Here is a 17,008-nt window from a genome sequence, read left to right as displayed (position 1 = left end):
GATATTGTTCTTTGTAAACTGCGCAGTATTAAAGATCTGTGAATCTTTGTAAGCCCATGTTTGGTGTATTTCCTTTTGTGGTTCTCAGCCTCGATATTTCCTCTTGCTTTTACAAGGCAACTATATATTGCTCTCTCAAGAGTTTGATCATTTGGCCCATTAAGTGTTGTATCTGAGAAGAAAGAGATGGTTAATTGTGTTTACAATGAGATATATGATTGAATGAATAAATAAAAGTTCAATAGGCCTGGAAGAGGAGTGGCCATGATCTTTCATGAGTGGATCACTGCAGCCATATTTCCCACTCAGACCTATTCCTACTATGAATGCCTGTTCTGCAGATTCTCTATCTCTTCTGGCCTCTCTCTGACCTTGGTCACCATCTGCAGGCCACCTGTCCAGGTCACCCTCTTCATCTCTAAATAGGCTGACCACACTTCCTCTCTCCTTTCCTCTACCTCCCACCTTCTCCTCCTTGGGGTTCTCAACATCCACCTGGACTCCAAAGACTCATCTGGGCTTTTTCGCAACCTATGCGACCCTCTTTCCCTCTCCATTTTACCCTCTGGTCTGACTCATTCTGCTGGCCACACCTTGGATGTTCTCATCTCTTCAGAGATCCCCCTCTCCAATGCTCTCACTACTAATTTCTCTTGGACTGAACACTTTCTTTTTTCTTCTCACTTGAAGCATCCTGTTCCCTTGACAAAGGCCTGCCTAGCACCGTCACCTTCCTTCGCGGCCATTTGCCCTATGAAGTGAGTTTCAGCGGCTGCCTTTGCCTCCACTTTCTCTCCCCACTCCCACAGTTGACTCCCATCCTGAAAGAGCCCTTTCCAACCTGCACTTTTCCATCTCTAACTCTCTGGGTATCCTTGCCCCTGTTATGAGGTTCTGCCTGAAGCATGCCACCAAGTGCAATTCTTGGTATGACTCCCATTTGGCCGCTCTGAAACGCAAATGTAGATTAGCTGAATGGAAGTGGGGAGCTTCGGGTGCACTCTCTGACAAACTGGCCTGCTGCCTGCTCCAAAGACAATACAGACTCTCCATCTTCTGTAAGAAGAGGGTCCATATTCAAGCCTGCATCTCTGCGGACTCTAACAAAACAGCTAAACCTTTCTAAATCTGCAAGGAGCTGGCCAATCCTACTGCAGTATCTAACTCTTCTACAGGTACCCGGCCCTCTGCATCGATCTGGCTTTTCATTTCACCACCAAAACCCAGGATATCATGTCCCCACTCTCCTCCTCTTCTCTTACCTCTCCCTCCACTTCTTGCAGACCCTCCTTGGCTGCCCCTCCGCTCCTCTCCTTCTCTTCTCCCTGTATCCTTAACACCTGAAGATGTTTCCAGACAAGTCCGGTCTATGAAAGTCTCAACCAAACAGGTGACACCTCTGCTCCTCCAGAACCATTCAGGACAAAATTTGGTTCTCTCGCTCCAGCCTTGGTCGATTTCTGTAATCACTCGTTAGCCACTGGATCTTTCCCCTCTCTTCTCACGCACTCCCTTGTGCACCTGCTACTAACAAAGCCTTCTGCCACCCCTCCATTCCGGCAAACTATCACGTGATCTCTATCACTCCTTTCCTGGTAAAACTCCTGGAGAAGTTGGCTATCTCATAACTAACCCTCCACACTGAATCTGTTGGTTTTCTCCATGATTATCAGTCTGGATCCAGAGCAGGAAGTGGCATGGAAACTGCACTCCTGAACACCCGTGAATATCTGTTCTCTAATCTTGACTCTAGCTCTCCCTATTTCCTCATTCTCCTTGACCTTTCCTCTGAATGTGACGCAGTCAACCACACCATCCTGATTACTTATCTCCACGAGACCCTTGGCATTATAAATCAGGCTCTGGCATGGCTGACCTCCTTCCTCCTGGACTGACCTTCCGTGGTTCAGCTTGGTTCCATTCTCTCCACCACTTCTCTCTCCACATGTGGTTTTCCACAGGGCTCTATACTCTCCCCCTTGCTCTTCAATGTCTATCTGGCCCCTTTGGCCCTCCTGATCTCTATCTTTTCCGCTAACTTTTACTAGTATGCAGATGACACACAGTTTTCTTTCAGGCTAACCTCGGCCTCCTACTCATCCCTGACTGTCTATCCACTATTCAGGTATGGTGCACCTCTAATGATCTCTGCCTTAATGCCAGTAAGACTAATATCCTTCTCATTGGGACCCCTGCATCCGCTTTTCCTCTCTCAGTCTGGCTGTCCTCCCTGGGCCCTCTGCCCTCACCCTATTGTGAGGCAAAAAACCTTGGGGTCATTTCAACGCCACCCTCTCCTTCTCTCCACACATCACAGGCCTTGTCAAGAAGGCCCATTTCCAAGTGATCCTCCTCTCCCTTTTCTCACCTTCCCCCAGATGCTCACTGTATCCAGAGCCCTGGTTCTCTCTAGGCTCCACTACTGCAACAGCCTCTTTCTCAATCTGTCTTTCTCTACTCTTCACCCTCTCCAACTCATCCAGAACAGTCTCACAAGACTTATCCTTGGCCTTAAGCCGAGGTACCGCATCCCTACAGACCGGAAATTCCTCCACTGGTTCCCGGTGGCTGCAAGGATCAAGTTTAAGACCATATGCATCATCCACAAAGCTTTCTGGTGCCTTGGGGTTCACTACCTTCAGCTCTCTCTTCCTAAGTACTTTCCTCCTAGAACCCTTCACTTGTCTACCTCTAACCCACTGTTGCTTAGTTGCTTATCCAAACAGAAAATAGGGGGTAGATCTAACTCCTGTGCAGGTGCCTCCCTCTGGAATGATCTACCTACCTCTCTCTGCCTTGAGCCGCATCTCCTTAATTTCCGTAAACTCTTCAAGACCCCCTTTTTCTCCTCATCTTTCTCTCTCCCTTGCTAACCTTCCCTTTCTTCTGCTCTGTCTGTTGACTGGCTGCTCTGTGTCCTCTGAGTCTTACACGACACCACCCCCTCCGACCAGTCCCTCTGTACTTGCTGCCTGCCCCACTTGCACTGCTGCCTGGCTATCCTTACACTACCGGGCTGGGATTAACCCCTGTAGTCCCAGCCTTCCTTGCACTTAAACTAGGGCGCTGCTGCCTTGGGTACACTTCTCCCTGTACCCTCTCCCCTGCACTTCTTGTTGCACACTTGCACAATTTCAATAACACAAGGCCTAGTAAGATGGTTGTCTTGTACTCCCTTTGTTTCCCATCCCTTGCCTTGTTGCGCCTTGAAACACTTGTGTATATGTGCATAATAAATGACAAATCAATCAATCAATCAATCAATCAATCAATGATATTTAATTAATAACCTACAAGATATGCTACAGCGGCTTATGTTATACTGGGTAAAGCTAGTATAATCTAAAGTTGCTGCAGAATTCCCCTCTGCTAAGTCGGCGAGTCAACGGGATCCCCTGAATAGATGCCATTAACTTTAAAAAGGCCAAAAGAAGTAAAAGTCACAACACACCAAACCCTGCACACCTCCTTGCACATTGCCTGCTGCAAAGAAGAATGAATTAGCCATGCCATTTCCAAAAGAATGCCAATGGATTTACAAAGGGATTCTAGTCCCCTGCCAATAGGACATGGCCACCAACAGATCTAGAAGTCCACCCATATACAAGTGAGATCCAAAAACTCCACGAATGGGGAGACCCCTCATGCTAAAATATATTTAAGATCAGCAAGTCAAATGGAGTATCATCCTGTAAAACCTCAATAACCATAGCAAGACCCCCTCTTACAATTTCTTTGTCTGAGACAATATGAAAATCGACCATTGGTTTAATATGAGTCAAATGTCCACCAGAAGGGCACACCGCTCCGGATCTAACAGCAGACTGAAATCTGGCCATGTAACCACCCAGTACCGGACATTGCATCAATAAGGTTACTTGTAACAGAATACGCTCACATTGTTTTAGTGCTCACCCAATATCAGGAGTATTAAACAGTTTACAATGACCTCTGGTGTTCCAAGAATCAATCTTCAACAGGATCTTATCACTAAAGGCATATCTTCCTCCTATTGCTTGTCAGTAATGAGGAGTTTAAGGCACCGGACACCCAGGACTAGTCTCAAACTTTCAAATGGGCACCATGTTCCTCTCATCCCTGTGCCAACTCTTGAGACTGTAATGTGTAACCCCCTATAATCCAGCACCCTGGCCAAATTCCAAAAGCTCCATGCTGAGGCCCTCCCTAAAAGGGGTGATATCATATCCCATATGCTGTAACAGTGCTTATTCATATAAGATGACATCATACACTATTTCGGATAAGATATTGAGAATAACCTTATCTGTCGTGTGCTATTGATATTGATGAGAATAACCGTATCTGTCGTATGCTATTGATATTGAGAATAACCTTATTGGTTGTATAGTCATCCAGAAATATAACATAATCAACATCACAAGAAGAAATCAACTGCAGGTTAGATAGCTCTTTGAAAAAAGCGAAGACATTTGAGTGATTTAACAAATAGGGATTCCTGTCCGTGAAAAAACACTCCAAGAGCAGCCAATGAGAATAACTGCTCTTAACAGGATGATATTCAACACCCGACCTGGGAATAAAAGGTTTAGAGGAATGAGACAATTGAGACACCAATGAGAAGGCCTTCTGCCATGTGATAGTACTTCTAAGTACACCATACACCTGTCTATGAGCGGCGCCAGTATTTTATAGATCAAATCTGCTGAGATAGGTAGGTGGAACCCTTTCCAAATGAACAGTAGCAACCCTAGAAATAGCCCCTGGTTCGCATTCTGTTTCAATACATTAGGTTGCAATATCTCTACTGGACATGTGTCTGCTAATTGTGCAACCACTGAAGAGGACATATTTGGTTCATTGTTTAAAGACTGGGACAAGTCTGTTGATTCCTCAGAGGGGTGTTCCATCAACACACTGGAATATAAATCTAAGTTCTCAATGTCAGGAGTTGCCACGGCTGACACTGGTTTCAGAAAATGTGTGATATCTTTCGTTCCTTCCTTGCGATAATTTTGAATTTAATTTCGAGCCTCTTTTGGTGCTTTTTTGTTTCTTCAGATTTGGCACAGGCTCCGATCCTGCCAACTACTGGGCAGCAATTAGGTCAGATGGATCTTGACCTTCGTTAATTCTGGCAAGGATCATCCACAAAAATCTCCAGGAACCATTATCTTGAGTTTTATTTGAGGTTGTTTTTAATTTGTTTGGACTTCTTAGATGGAACTTGCTTATTTGAGAGACCCTCTTTCCTGTTGCCGGGATGCATTCAACTGGCAGGATAACAGGATCTTGGATCGAACTTAAAGGGGATGGTTTCTCTAGACCCACAATCACTTATTTGTCCATTGGTGCCGATGGCATAGGTTGCTGGCTGGAGGAAGAAATTACCTCTAGTAACAGTTTACAATATAATTAATGAAGGATCCAAGGGTTCTAACTGGAGATCCAAAACTTTGTTTGCAACTTCTGACATTGGGCCTTTGGAGCTATGTACTCCAGCAGCACATCCAGAGGATTATTCAAATCAGTAATACTCAATAAAATTTTGTATAGACACAATTATAATCAGAAGGGATTCCTGGGCTTTAAAAATCATCCTTTATAGTCTCATATAGTTTAAGTAATGAAGTAAGAGAAAAATTAAGTTCATATAGGGCCGAAAGCATGTTGGAAGGTCACACAGAAAGAAGCATTGTGCGAGGACTCTTCGTGGTGTGTGTGATATGAGTACATTTAGGAATCAAATAGGTTGGAAGTCTCAGAGGCGTAGAGTGAGGGGGCCGTATGCCAGAATCCTCTTTTTTTTATTGGCATTTTTGGTAAGTATGTTACAAATATTTTTGCCTTCTTCTTTATGTGAATAACACACAGATTCATAAAAAAACAGAAAATATTTACAGATGCAGATAACTAAGCTTTTGCAAATAAAAGTAACTCTTAGTTAAGTTGACACAGGCGTTAATCGCTTGATTTTCATCAGTCTAAATAGTCCCAAGGTTGGATATAAGCTTTTGATAGTTGTTAACTTGTTAAGTCTCTTGACAATTTCTAATCCTCTTTGATTGTCGTGGCAGTAGCAATCGTTTGAGTGGAAAAATTGGATGCTGCTTCCATCCTACCACCTGAGACTGAAAGCGGTCAGCCCCATCGTCAGACCCCTCTAAATCACTGACTGCTTCCATCATAGATACATAAGGGCTACATATGTGCTGGCGTTTCTGAAGTGTCGCTAGCAGTCGATTTGTTTGACAGGTCTTTCCAAGCTTCTAAAGCATCTAAAGCAGATATGACTTGACGTCCATTAGACATATTAGACATATTTTCTTCCATTGCCAGGGTTCACAGAAATTCTGCGATCTAGGTGCCTAAAAATGAGTCTGTAATGCGATTGCCTCGGGCACCGCTCGCCTCTTCAATTGGTAGGAGCTCATTCAAAAGAGGAGAATTGCAAAGTGCTTTATAGGAGGGATCCAGTAATAATCAAAATGTCACCAAACCCGAGACATGCCAGTCCGACCTCGGACTGCTGGAGCCTAAACGTAAAGGCAGAACACTACTCTCCTCTGACTTGAAAGTATACAAAATTAAGTAAGTGTGTACCCACCCAGATTTTTCTCAGCACAAAGGGTACAAAACCCCCGCAACTCACTGAGCGACAACACCTGAAGTGGGGAGCAGGACGGCCTTTTACCCAGAATATGCAGGCACAAAATCCATGGTATTGAAGTGGGAGAATGGAAGACCAGGCTCCCGCCCTTCCCCTCTCGCGCTTGGCCTAAAGGATCACGGCCCAGGCACCCGCCACGAGAAGAGTTTGCCCATCTACCAGACGACCAAATACCCTGGTACAGGAACATACGGATGTTTCCATCTGCCTGCCCAGCAGCCCGCCCTGTCCATGCCGACACCTGCGGCACGGATCAACTAGACTAAAACCTACACGTCGTTAGAGATGCCATGACGACCTAGCCAACGGTCAGCACACCTGTGCAAATATACACACCGGACACTCCCGCACCAATCTACACGAAAAATATACTCAGTGCTATGACGTAGGCGACAGACATACTCACGGACGTGCATCTTTATTATTTTCCACATAGGCTCTCAAAATGCAGAAACGCAAGACGCATCATGAACTCATCTAAAGAGCTTGCTTACGCTTCTCCTAAAACCAGGTGCCATAATGAGAAATATAACGAAGACACGATACTGGGGATAAGACAATATGATACTATAACCTAAAGCGCCTGTGCACCAAACGGTTCCACCTATACACCAGGCCCAAGTAGGCCGCAAGCAAGAGCTTCCATGGACGTTAAAAGAACAAGAGTCAGGTTGCTGATCCTGCAGAATGAGCCCGGCAAAAGCAGACAGCCAAGGTCGCAATGTTGCAAACCCACATTCCGAAAGCAGACAATCAAGGGCACGATGTTGCAACCTCGCACGCCGCACACCAACGTCAAAGTCACACCTGCAAATTAAACCAGGCACACAGTGGAAAAACAATATTAATTGTGCAGAATTCTGCCTCAAACACGGTCCCACCTCACGTGACCAAGCCGAACCTGACAGGATGTCAAGGCCAGAAGAGGCGTCTGGATCCCTCGTTACAAGACACAGGCAGATACAATTAAAAGGCTCAATGGACATCTGCGACAGTGGGAGTAGTCGGCCTTCTAGCTTATGAATAAGTCCTCACATTGTCTGCACGTACTCATAGTGAAACATTGTTGCAAATGACAGGTGCACCGAGAGCTGGGAACAGCGATGGTCCCAGACTGGGAGGCTTGCGAGCGCACCAATCAGAACATGGGGCTCTTATCACTGACGCCATTAACATTAACCAATCATCAGGGGTCTTCATGTAACAATTCTCATGTATCTAATTGTAGGGACAACCCAGGTATATCACCTGACTAACCCTTGACCACTAACACTGTTCTCTATACGTATGCTATACTAACCCTACCACTCGAGCAACCAATTAAGAGTGGCGATAGGTTTTTGGCTAACTTTCCAAGGTGACGCAAGTAGCGCGTCATACTAAGGTAAAAAGGGCCTGCGAGCCCCACGATTGTGTGTGTGTCAGGACGGACGCGTACGATCCTTGACCCATCCCTGCCGTTTTGTCTAATAAACTGCAGATTCACCTTGCTTCTTGCGTGTGTCTCATACTCTATCTCTTTTGGGATATACGGGAGGAGTTGGGGCCTCCCTGCCCAGAGGTCTGCGGACGGCCCGGCCGACCCCGGCAGAATTTCCCCCCGACAAGTTGGAGGCACTGCTGAGATCTGTTAAGATCTGCTTTTTTATTTTTACTTTTTCCAGGTAATCACGTTGCGAGGAGGCCCGGCGGCGCGGCCCCCTCTGCCGTTGCCCCCTTCTGAGGACTACAGGACCATCGCGGAGCTGCGAGAAGACCGGACAGCGCAATCCGGATATTGGCCCTCGGGAGCCGGTTGAGAAGTATCCCGCCCGCGGTTGGCGAGTGTCCAGAGGTGGTCCAGACGAGGGGAGGTGGCGAGCCGCTTGGAGGGGTGCACGCAGTCGAGCGGCCCCGCATCAAGAGAACTTGGTGAGCATGCCACGCACAACAAGCAATGTGAGATTGTGAGGGAGGGGGGAGGAATTAAATACGGGAGGTGGGAGGTGTTGCACAGGTGCGCGGCGAAGGTTCGGCAATTTAGTGTTGGCAATGGAATGAATGGTAGCCGAACAAGTGCGAGAGCAGTCGGCTACGTTACGCGAGGGGGGGCGGAGCACGAAAACATCACGTGCGGCCGCTCGTAGACACTGATTGGCCTAGGTCGCGACTACGTGTAAGGGTGGGTGTGTGTGGTTTCCTACGATTTGGCATTTATTGATCAATGAGTAGATGAGGATCCCTATTGTTCGAGCAAGAAACTCGATAGGTAGATGACGTTTCCCTGTAGGCGGTAGCTAGTTAGTTGCCCAATACGGAAGATAATTGGCTGGTTAAGCCCTCCTGTCGAGGGGCGTATCACACGTGAGGCGACGCAGCGTGCGCAGTCCGATTATATTATTGATTACCTTGTTCCAGGAGGGACAGGAAGACAGCTGTAAGGTTAACGGGGGTAGATTGCAAGTGTATTTTGAACTTAAAGAATATATGAAGAACTTACCAGTAGCTCGAAGAGATCGGTGACGTCACCAGTAGGGCTTTCATAGGATATCCCGAGCACAAGGCATCTTCCTTTCTGAGAGTGGTGGGGAAGAGAACTGTGGTAAGGGAGTGGAAACGGAGATAAACGGTAAATGAGTTGATCGGGGAAAGGTGAAACGGGGGCCGTGGCTGCGCACGGAGAACGCCGGCCACGGCAAGTGTAGAAGAAGGAGGAGGAGCAAGTGAAAATAGGACGACTGTATAAGAACGTCATAAGGGGTACGAAGCCACAGGGGGCTACGTGCGCCTCGGCCGCAGGGGGCCGTAAGGGTGTTGTGTAAAGAAAGAAAGACAGAAGAAAATATACAAATGTAAAATACTTTATTTTTATAATTTTCCTTAGCGGACTATCGCAAGTCCCCAAACTTACGGGGCCAGGTAACGATATAAGGCTGTATATTGTAAACTGCTAGTGAGATAACCACTACCAGATAGGGGAAGGGTAACAAGTGGAGCGCTACTATGTCATACGGGACAGGATCGGGAGGGTGGGGGAACACCCTCACTACCCCACTACAACACATATGTACAACACTGCCACCCCATAGGGAGAAACTGATTAAGTATAGCATAGAATGGACCCAGGGGACGGATAACAAAATGATAACACCGTGGCCGCCTAATGGTAGCTTCGATCCATATGCCCAACATTCACTATTAAACCATCTGCACAATACATACAAAGGGAAGAAGTTGGCAAACCACGTGGAGGTGTTTAACTTATGGAGGATGTTCCAAGGGTCCCGACCAGGACCAAATGGAATGTTCACTGTGGGGGAAATACCGGAAGAAAAAGAGATTAAGGAGGAAGGAGAGGATGGGAAAAGGGGGAGTGAAGACCCAAAGAACACGGGGAACGGACGAGAGGGAGGAGAAAAGAATAATACATCAGATGAAATAAAAAAGGAACCGAGCAACGATATACCCCTAGCAAAGGGAGTGAAAACAGAGGGAGGGGGGTTGTACCCTTTAAGAGAATTAGGAGAAATAGAAAGAGGACAGTTAAGGGCGGCTGAGGGATACTCGAACCCGGCATACAGCCCTCCACCATATGTGGCTCATTGGAAGATGCCAGCAGGGGAGGGGAGGACTGGAGAAGAACAAACTGTGGAAATAGGAAATGATGAGTGGGTAGCTGCACAGATATTATTAAAATTACGAGGTTCATTAACAGGAGAAGAGAAGGAGGTAATAAAGAAAACAGACGAGGATAATACCAGGGAGAGTGAAATGAGGGGGGAAGAGCTGTTACGACAAAAGGAAGAGATTTTGGAGGAACGACTAGCAAAGTTAAGGGATGAGCAGAATTAATTGATCAAACAGCTTGAGAGGGAGGAAAGAGAGAGAGCGAGGAAAAGGAAAGAAGGTAAGAACGAATTGGAAAAAATAAGGGAACGAACTGAGGAGCAAAGGAGAGAAGCTGAAAGGGTAAAAGCAGCAGCAGAAAGGGTATCAAGAGTAGTGCTGCGAGAAAAGAAAAGGGAAGAAGAAGAAAAAGAAAGAGAAATGGCAATGTGGAAGAGGAGATTACTATCAGAAATGACTAAGAAATACGAAGAAGGGAGGGTCATAGAGAGTATAGTAGAAAGGGAAAGGGTGAAACGGGAAAGGAAGAAAGAGGATGAAAGAATACTGGAACAGATGAGTAGTGAAGTAATGGAGGAATTAAAAAGGAAAAGGGAGGAAAATGGTAGGGAGATGGAGGAGAGAAATGAAGGAGAAAGAGAAGATAGGAGAAGGGAGAGTGAAGTATGGGGGGATGTATATAGAGACACAGAAGTAGCAACAACATCAGCACAAAGGGGAGCGGTTGATAAAGGAGAAAAAGGAGAACTGGACCTAATAGACTTACAAACAGTAACAATCAAGGGGAAAAAGACCGAGTGGGGGGTGCCGTTTATGACTGACTTTTGTAGTGAGGAAGAAGAAGGAGTGGAGAAGGAAGGAAGAAACAGTGAAAGGGAAAGCCTAGATAAACTATACATCACCCGGACCAACACAGACTCACCATGGATCCGTAGGAGAAAGGATGAGCTGGAGAGAAGTGAGGAGGGAGAGCAAGGAATAGCGGAAAGACAGACACATGAGGCCGCCCCGTCCCCATCACGCCCTCTCCCATCGCACCCTACATGCTCAACCACCTCACGCTCGTTACGCACAATAAAACTTGCGCCCTTCACAGACGAACTGACACCCTATGCATGTCGGCTTAGGGACCTCCCTAGACGCAGGCAGGAAAGACGAATACACATGCCCACATTAAATACAGGATATGATGGAAGAAGGGGAAAAGATGGAGAAGAAAGAGTTACGAGCAGGGGAAATACGGACGAAATTGACGATGTAGAAGAAAGGGAAGAGGAGGAAGGGTGTGAGGACTCGATCTTATCGAACACAAAGGGTAAAACGAGACATAACTTAATGCCACTTCTGGAGAGAGGAGGGGTTAGACCACAGTATGTCCCTTGGAAGCATACAGACAAAGAAAATATAAAATGCAGGCTCCTATTCATTAAGTGGAGGTGCGGGTAAGTGGATATATGAAATGGAAAAACACACCGCAGGACAGAAACTGGCAGTAGGAGATGTAAAGGGCCTTCTAATATCGATATTAGGGGATACAGCGGATGACATTTGGAAGAGAGCGGGATTCCCTGGGGTAACAATAACAAACACATCGCATGATGGGGCACCATTCGCAAACTGCAGACATGCACTATGGCAGGCACTGAGGGTACAGTACCCAGACACATCAGACATAGGAGCAATTACCTCCCGCAAGATGCGTGAGAACGAAGATCCTGTTGATTATATCCAGGAAATCCAAGAGAAGTGGCGCATGGAAACTAGAGAACAATGGGATAAAACACCAGCAATATTTTATCATATACTAGTACAAGGGCTCCCAGAAGGAGTTCAGAAACAACAAAAGAAAGTAGTGGGAATGGAAGCAAAAGCATGGCCAGAAATACAACTGACTATAGTGCATCATTGCAGGACATGGCAAGGAAAAATGAAACAAAAGGAAGAGGACAGGAAAACGGAAGAGGCTAAACTAGTACAGAAAAAGCTTACTAAATACACAATGGAAGGGGCACTAATAACTACGCCTACAACAATGACCCAAAGCCCCACACAAGTAGTGGCTGCACAAGATTCCTCCCAAATACCACCTTCACAGACTATAACACAACAGGTCCCGCCACTCCAACCATACACGACCAACATGGGAGGAGGACACCCAATGCCAGGAGCTGGGTATTATAATTATAACAGGGGGAGAGGAGGAATTATGAGAGGGAGAGGATACGGATATAACACCCAACAGCAGGTGGGAGGACTTAGAAATTCCTACCCCATAGGGCAACCAGTATACCAGGACAACACAGGGAGCTTTCCATGGCAGAGTAGGGAACCACCGGTGTGTTGGAGTTGTGGATTATTAGGGCACATGTCACGCACGTGTAGAGTTAGACCAGGAACACCATCATGGAGTGAACAGGGACAACCAAGGCCCTCACAGGAACAGCAGGGCATACAGCAACAGCAGACGTTGCAACAGGGAAATGAACAACAACAACTAATAACACAACAACAGCCACAGACATATTCACTGCCACAACAACAGGTAGCGATAACACAACAACCCCAAGCACAACAAACACAACTGGGTAGGGTGACGGTCTTGGGACACAACCCTTACACAGGAAATGGCCAATCGTTGTACCCTCAATAGGACAGCCCACAGACGGCCTTGGTGTGTCCCATCCTGTCAGTAACACCTAATAGTGCGGAGGAACCACGCATAGAGGTAACGATAGGTGACAAAAAATTATCATTCCTTGTTGACACCGGGGCGACCCGGTCTTGCATAAGGGAAGGTAAATTTAAGATGTCAGGCGAAGCCATGAACACCCAAGGATTCTCTGGGGCTAGAGGGTTGGTTCCTTTTACTGATAACATTCCCTTATCTATTGGAGATTCTGACCTGTCAGTTCCACTTCTATATTATAGTGCCTCACCAGTAAATATACTGGGGAGAGACATAATGAACAGGTTGAATATGACGATCTCCTTTACTGAGGACGGCATAATTTGCTCTACTCCAGGGATTAACATGCTCACAGCACGACAGATTATGCAAGCATACTGCGGACAGACAGCGATTAGGGCGGAGCCAGTAGATGGCGAACTATTCCAGTACGGGACAGATATGGCATTTGCATGGATGCCAGGGATAGAAGGGAAAATATGGAGGAGGCCAGCAGCCTATCTGTTCAGACCAGAAACACCTGTTAATGAACCAGAAGGAAAGGTGGTTCCAGTGGACATTGAGAGCATTATTGCAACAGCTGATTACATTGCTGTACATGCCCAAGACAGAGAAGGAAGAGCATGGAGGGCAGTGATAGCACTAGCAGAAGGATGTAGGCTCACCCAGGTGTCAGATGAGGAGCTGTTCTCAGAAGAAAAGGAGGAAGGTGAAATGGTGTTTATGATGAGTGTGGAAATATGGCTAAGAGTGGCTTACAAACAAGTAGCACAGAAAATTGCAATGGCACTTGAGGCACCCACATGCACCCCAGTCCCCTTATTTAAGGAGGATATGTCAAAGGTACCCACATCATTGTGGACTACTAGCCCCTATGACGTGGGGTGTATAAAAAGTATAGGGGGAGTAAGGATAAAATTGAAAAAAGGTGCAATACTCCCCAGAGTGAAACAGTACCCACTATCAAAAGAGGCAGATGAGGGCATATATGAAACCATAACGGCCCTTATAAATAATGGCATATTGGTCCCCTCAGAATCATCATGTAACACGGCTGTATACCCAGTGTGCAAGGCTAAAGGGGGGTCTTGGCGCTTCATACAGGATCTCAGGCCCTTGAACAACATAGTAGAAGCAGAATATCCCATAGCAGCAAACCCGGCCACAATATTGTGTGGCATTCCAGCAGAAGCATCACGATTTACAGTGATCGACCTTAAAAATGCTTTTTTCTCAATACCATTGCACCCAGACTCACAAGATCTGACAAGCTTCACTTACAGAAACACAAAGTGGAAGCACACCAGATTGCCACAAGGGTATTGCGAATCACCCTCAATTTTCAACAGAGTAATACAGATGGATTTGGGTAACATTGAAGTGGAAAGCACAGTGTTGCAGTATGTGGATGACATAATAATTTGCAGTACAAACGAAAGAACATGCAGAGAGGACTCCTTAAAGATGTTGACAATATTGGCTGAGAAAGGTTACAAGGTAGACATGGAAAAGCTACAGTACTGTCAAGAACAGGTACTTTACATTGGTCAGCTTATATCCCAACATGGAAGAAAGATTGCACCACAAAGAGCACAGGCCATTTCAAACACTCCAATGCCACAAACAGTGAGGGAACTGCAGCAGTTCCTGGGGCTGTGCAACTACTGTAGAGCATGGGTATTTGATTACAGTTCATACATAGGACCCCTGCTTGAGGCGTTAAGGGAAGCTAATAAAGGGGAGAAAAAGCTGGGGTGGACGATGGAAATGAAAGAGGCTTTTGATGAATTGAAAGATGCGATATCAACTGCTCCGGTACTGGCATCCCCAGACTATGAGCGACATTTTTTTATATTTTCACATTGCGACTCAGCAGTAATGAAAGCAGTGTTGGCTCAAAAAACAAGCATGGGCTACAAACCAGTAGCATTTTACAGTGGCCACTTGGATCCTGTGATGTTAAGTCATTTCCCTTGAAAACAAGGTCTCGCCGCAGCTGCTTTTGCGGTAGAAAAAGCATCAGCAATAACCATGGGGTGCCCAACTACACTGTTTGTGGAGCATGCACTATTTGCAATATTGAATAAACCTAAGTCCACCCTAACCACGCAGAGGGCATCAGGTTATGAGATCATCCTATCCAGAGCTGAACTATCAATTGTTAGATGTAGCACGGTCAACCCTGCAAGGTTCCTGGCAGAAGTACTTGAGGAAGGAGGTTATGCCCTCGATTGTCCCAAATAACTGAAATGTACTCATGTACTAGAAAGGTTGAAGAAAACGCACTAGAGGGAGGTGAGCTCCTGTTCATTGATGGGTCATCAACTATCGACCAAAGGGATGGTATAAGGAGGACTGGGGCAGCAGTGGTAAAATGATGGAGGTACCGGTGTGTGTGGCCATGAAATGTGTACAATTACCACAGCATTACTCCGCTCAAGCAGCGGAATTAGTTGCACTGATCTTGGCGTTGAAGGAAAGCTTTGACAAACGAGTGACCATATACTCCGACAGCGCGTATGTTACATCCACTGTCCACTCAGGGCTGTCGAAATGGAGAAGAAGAGGGTTTAGGAGAGCTGATGGCACTCCAGTGCAACATGCCCTCCTATTAGCTGAACTAATTGAAGTAATAAATGACCCCCAAGAATTAGCTTTAGTAAAATGCACCGCACACACCAATGGTGAAGACCACATCTCAAAAGGGAATGCAGCAGCAGACGCACATGCAAAGTATGCTGCATACTTTGGTGAGATATGGAACCCCCCAGAGTCACAGAGAGGGAGAGGGAGGGGAATGGCTAAGGCGATGTTGATAAGAGAAGGGTACACCCATCTCCCAGCCACACAGATTATGGAGCTACAAGCGGCTGCACCAATGGCCGAAAAAGAAATATGGGTAAAAAGAGGATGCACAATGTCACCAACCGACGCACTATGGCGCCAGGGTGACACTGGAAAGGTTGTAATACCATTGGCACTTTTGAACACCGCCCTGAGCCAACTACATTACCCAGCCCACACAGGCAAGGAAGTAATTGCAGCACGAATTAGGGAAGACTGGTTCTGCCCCGAGTTAAATTCTCATGTGTCAAATTTTATCAGCAATTGTCTCACATGTCAACAGTTTACGGCCGGCCATACTCTAAAGGTGATAAGAGGTACTATACCCCGGCCAGAGGGACCTTTCCGGCATCTCCATATTGACTATGTTGATATGATCAACGTATGTTAAGGAAATAGGTATATGATTGTAGTAGTATGCCCATTCTCGAGGTGGATTGAAGCAGGGCCCTGTTCACACCCAGATGCATTTAGAGCAGCTAAATTCCTAGTGAGGGAGGTCTTCCCCAGGTGGGAAGTGTGCAAGGTGTTAAGGTCAGACAATGGCCCACATTTCGCAAACGAAATGTTCCAGCACATCACATGCTTGCTGAACATCAAGCATAAATTTGCATGTGCATACCACCCACAGGCCAACGGTGTATGTGAACGCCTGAATGGCCTATTAAAGGAGGCAATTGCAAAGATACAGCAAACAACAAAGAAGAGTTGGTTATATTGCCTTTCATTAGCCCTATTTGAGCTAAGGAATAGACCAGGGTCCGACCACCACCTCACCCCTCACGAGGTGGTTACCGGACGTCAAATGCGCCTTCCCCTAACGCCAACATCAAGAGCATTTACCGACCAGGAGAGTACTGCGAGTGTTCTTGGTGATGAAATGTACCAATATGTGTCTTCTTTGATTACTAGTGTAGTGTTTGTGTCTCAACAGCTCGAGCGCACGCGGGGCGGGTCTAACAGCAATCAACAAGAAGACGTGGATAAAGAATTGGAAAAGGAAAGACTGTGTAAAGTTGCTAAAGGTGACCACGTACTACTTCGCAATTTCAACAGGAAGTGGAACAGTCCACGATTCACTGGCCCCCATCTGGTAGAGGAGGTATCAACGAGAGCAGTAAAGCTACAGGACAAGCGTGCCTGGAACCACCTACACGATGTAAAGATCTACAAACTCCAGACCCGCCCCAGCGCCACCGACAGGTCCATTGGGAGAACAACAA

Source organism: Ambystoma mexicanum, chromosome 5p, assembly GCF_040938575.1.
Source record: "Ambystoma mexicanum isolate Mex_15411 chromosome 5p, UKY_AmexF1_1, whole genome shotgun sequence".
Classification (NCBI taxonomy): Eukaryota; Metazoa; Chordata; class Amphibia; order Caudata; family Ambystomatidae; genus Ambystoma; species Ambystoma mexicanum.
Note: the sequence above shows the minus strand (reverse complement) of the source record.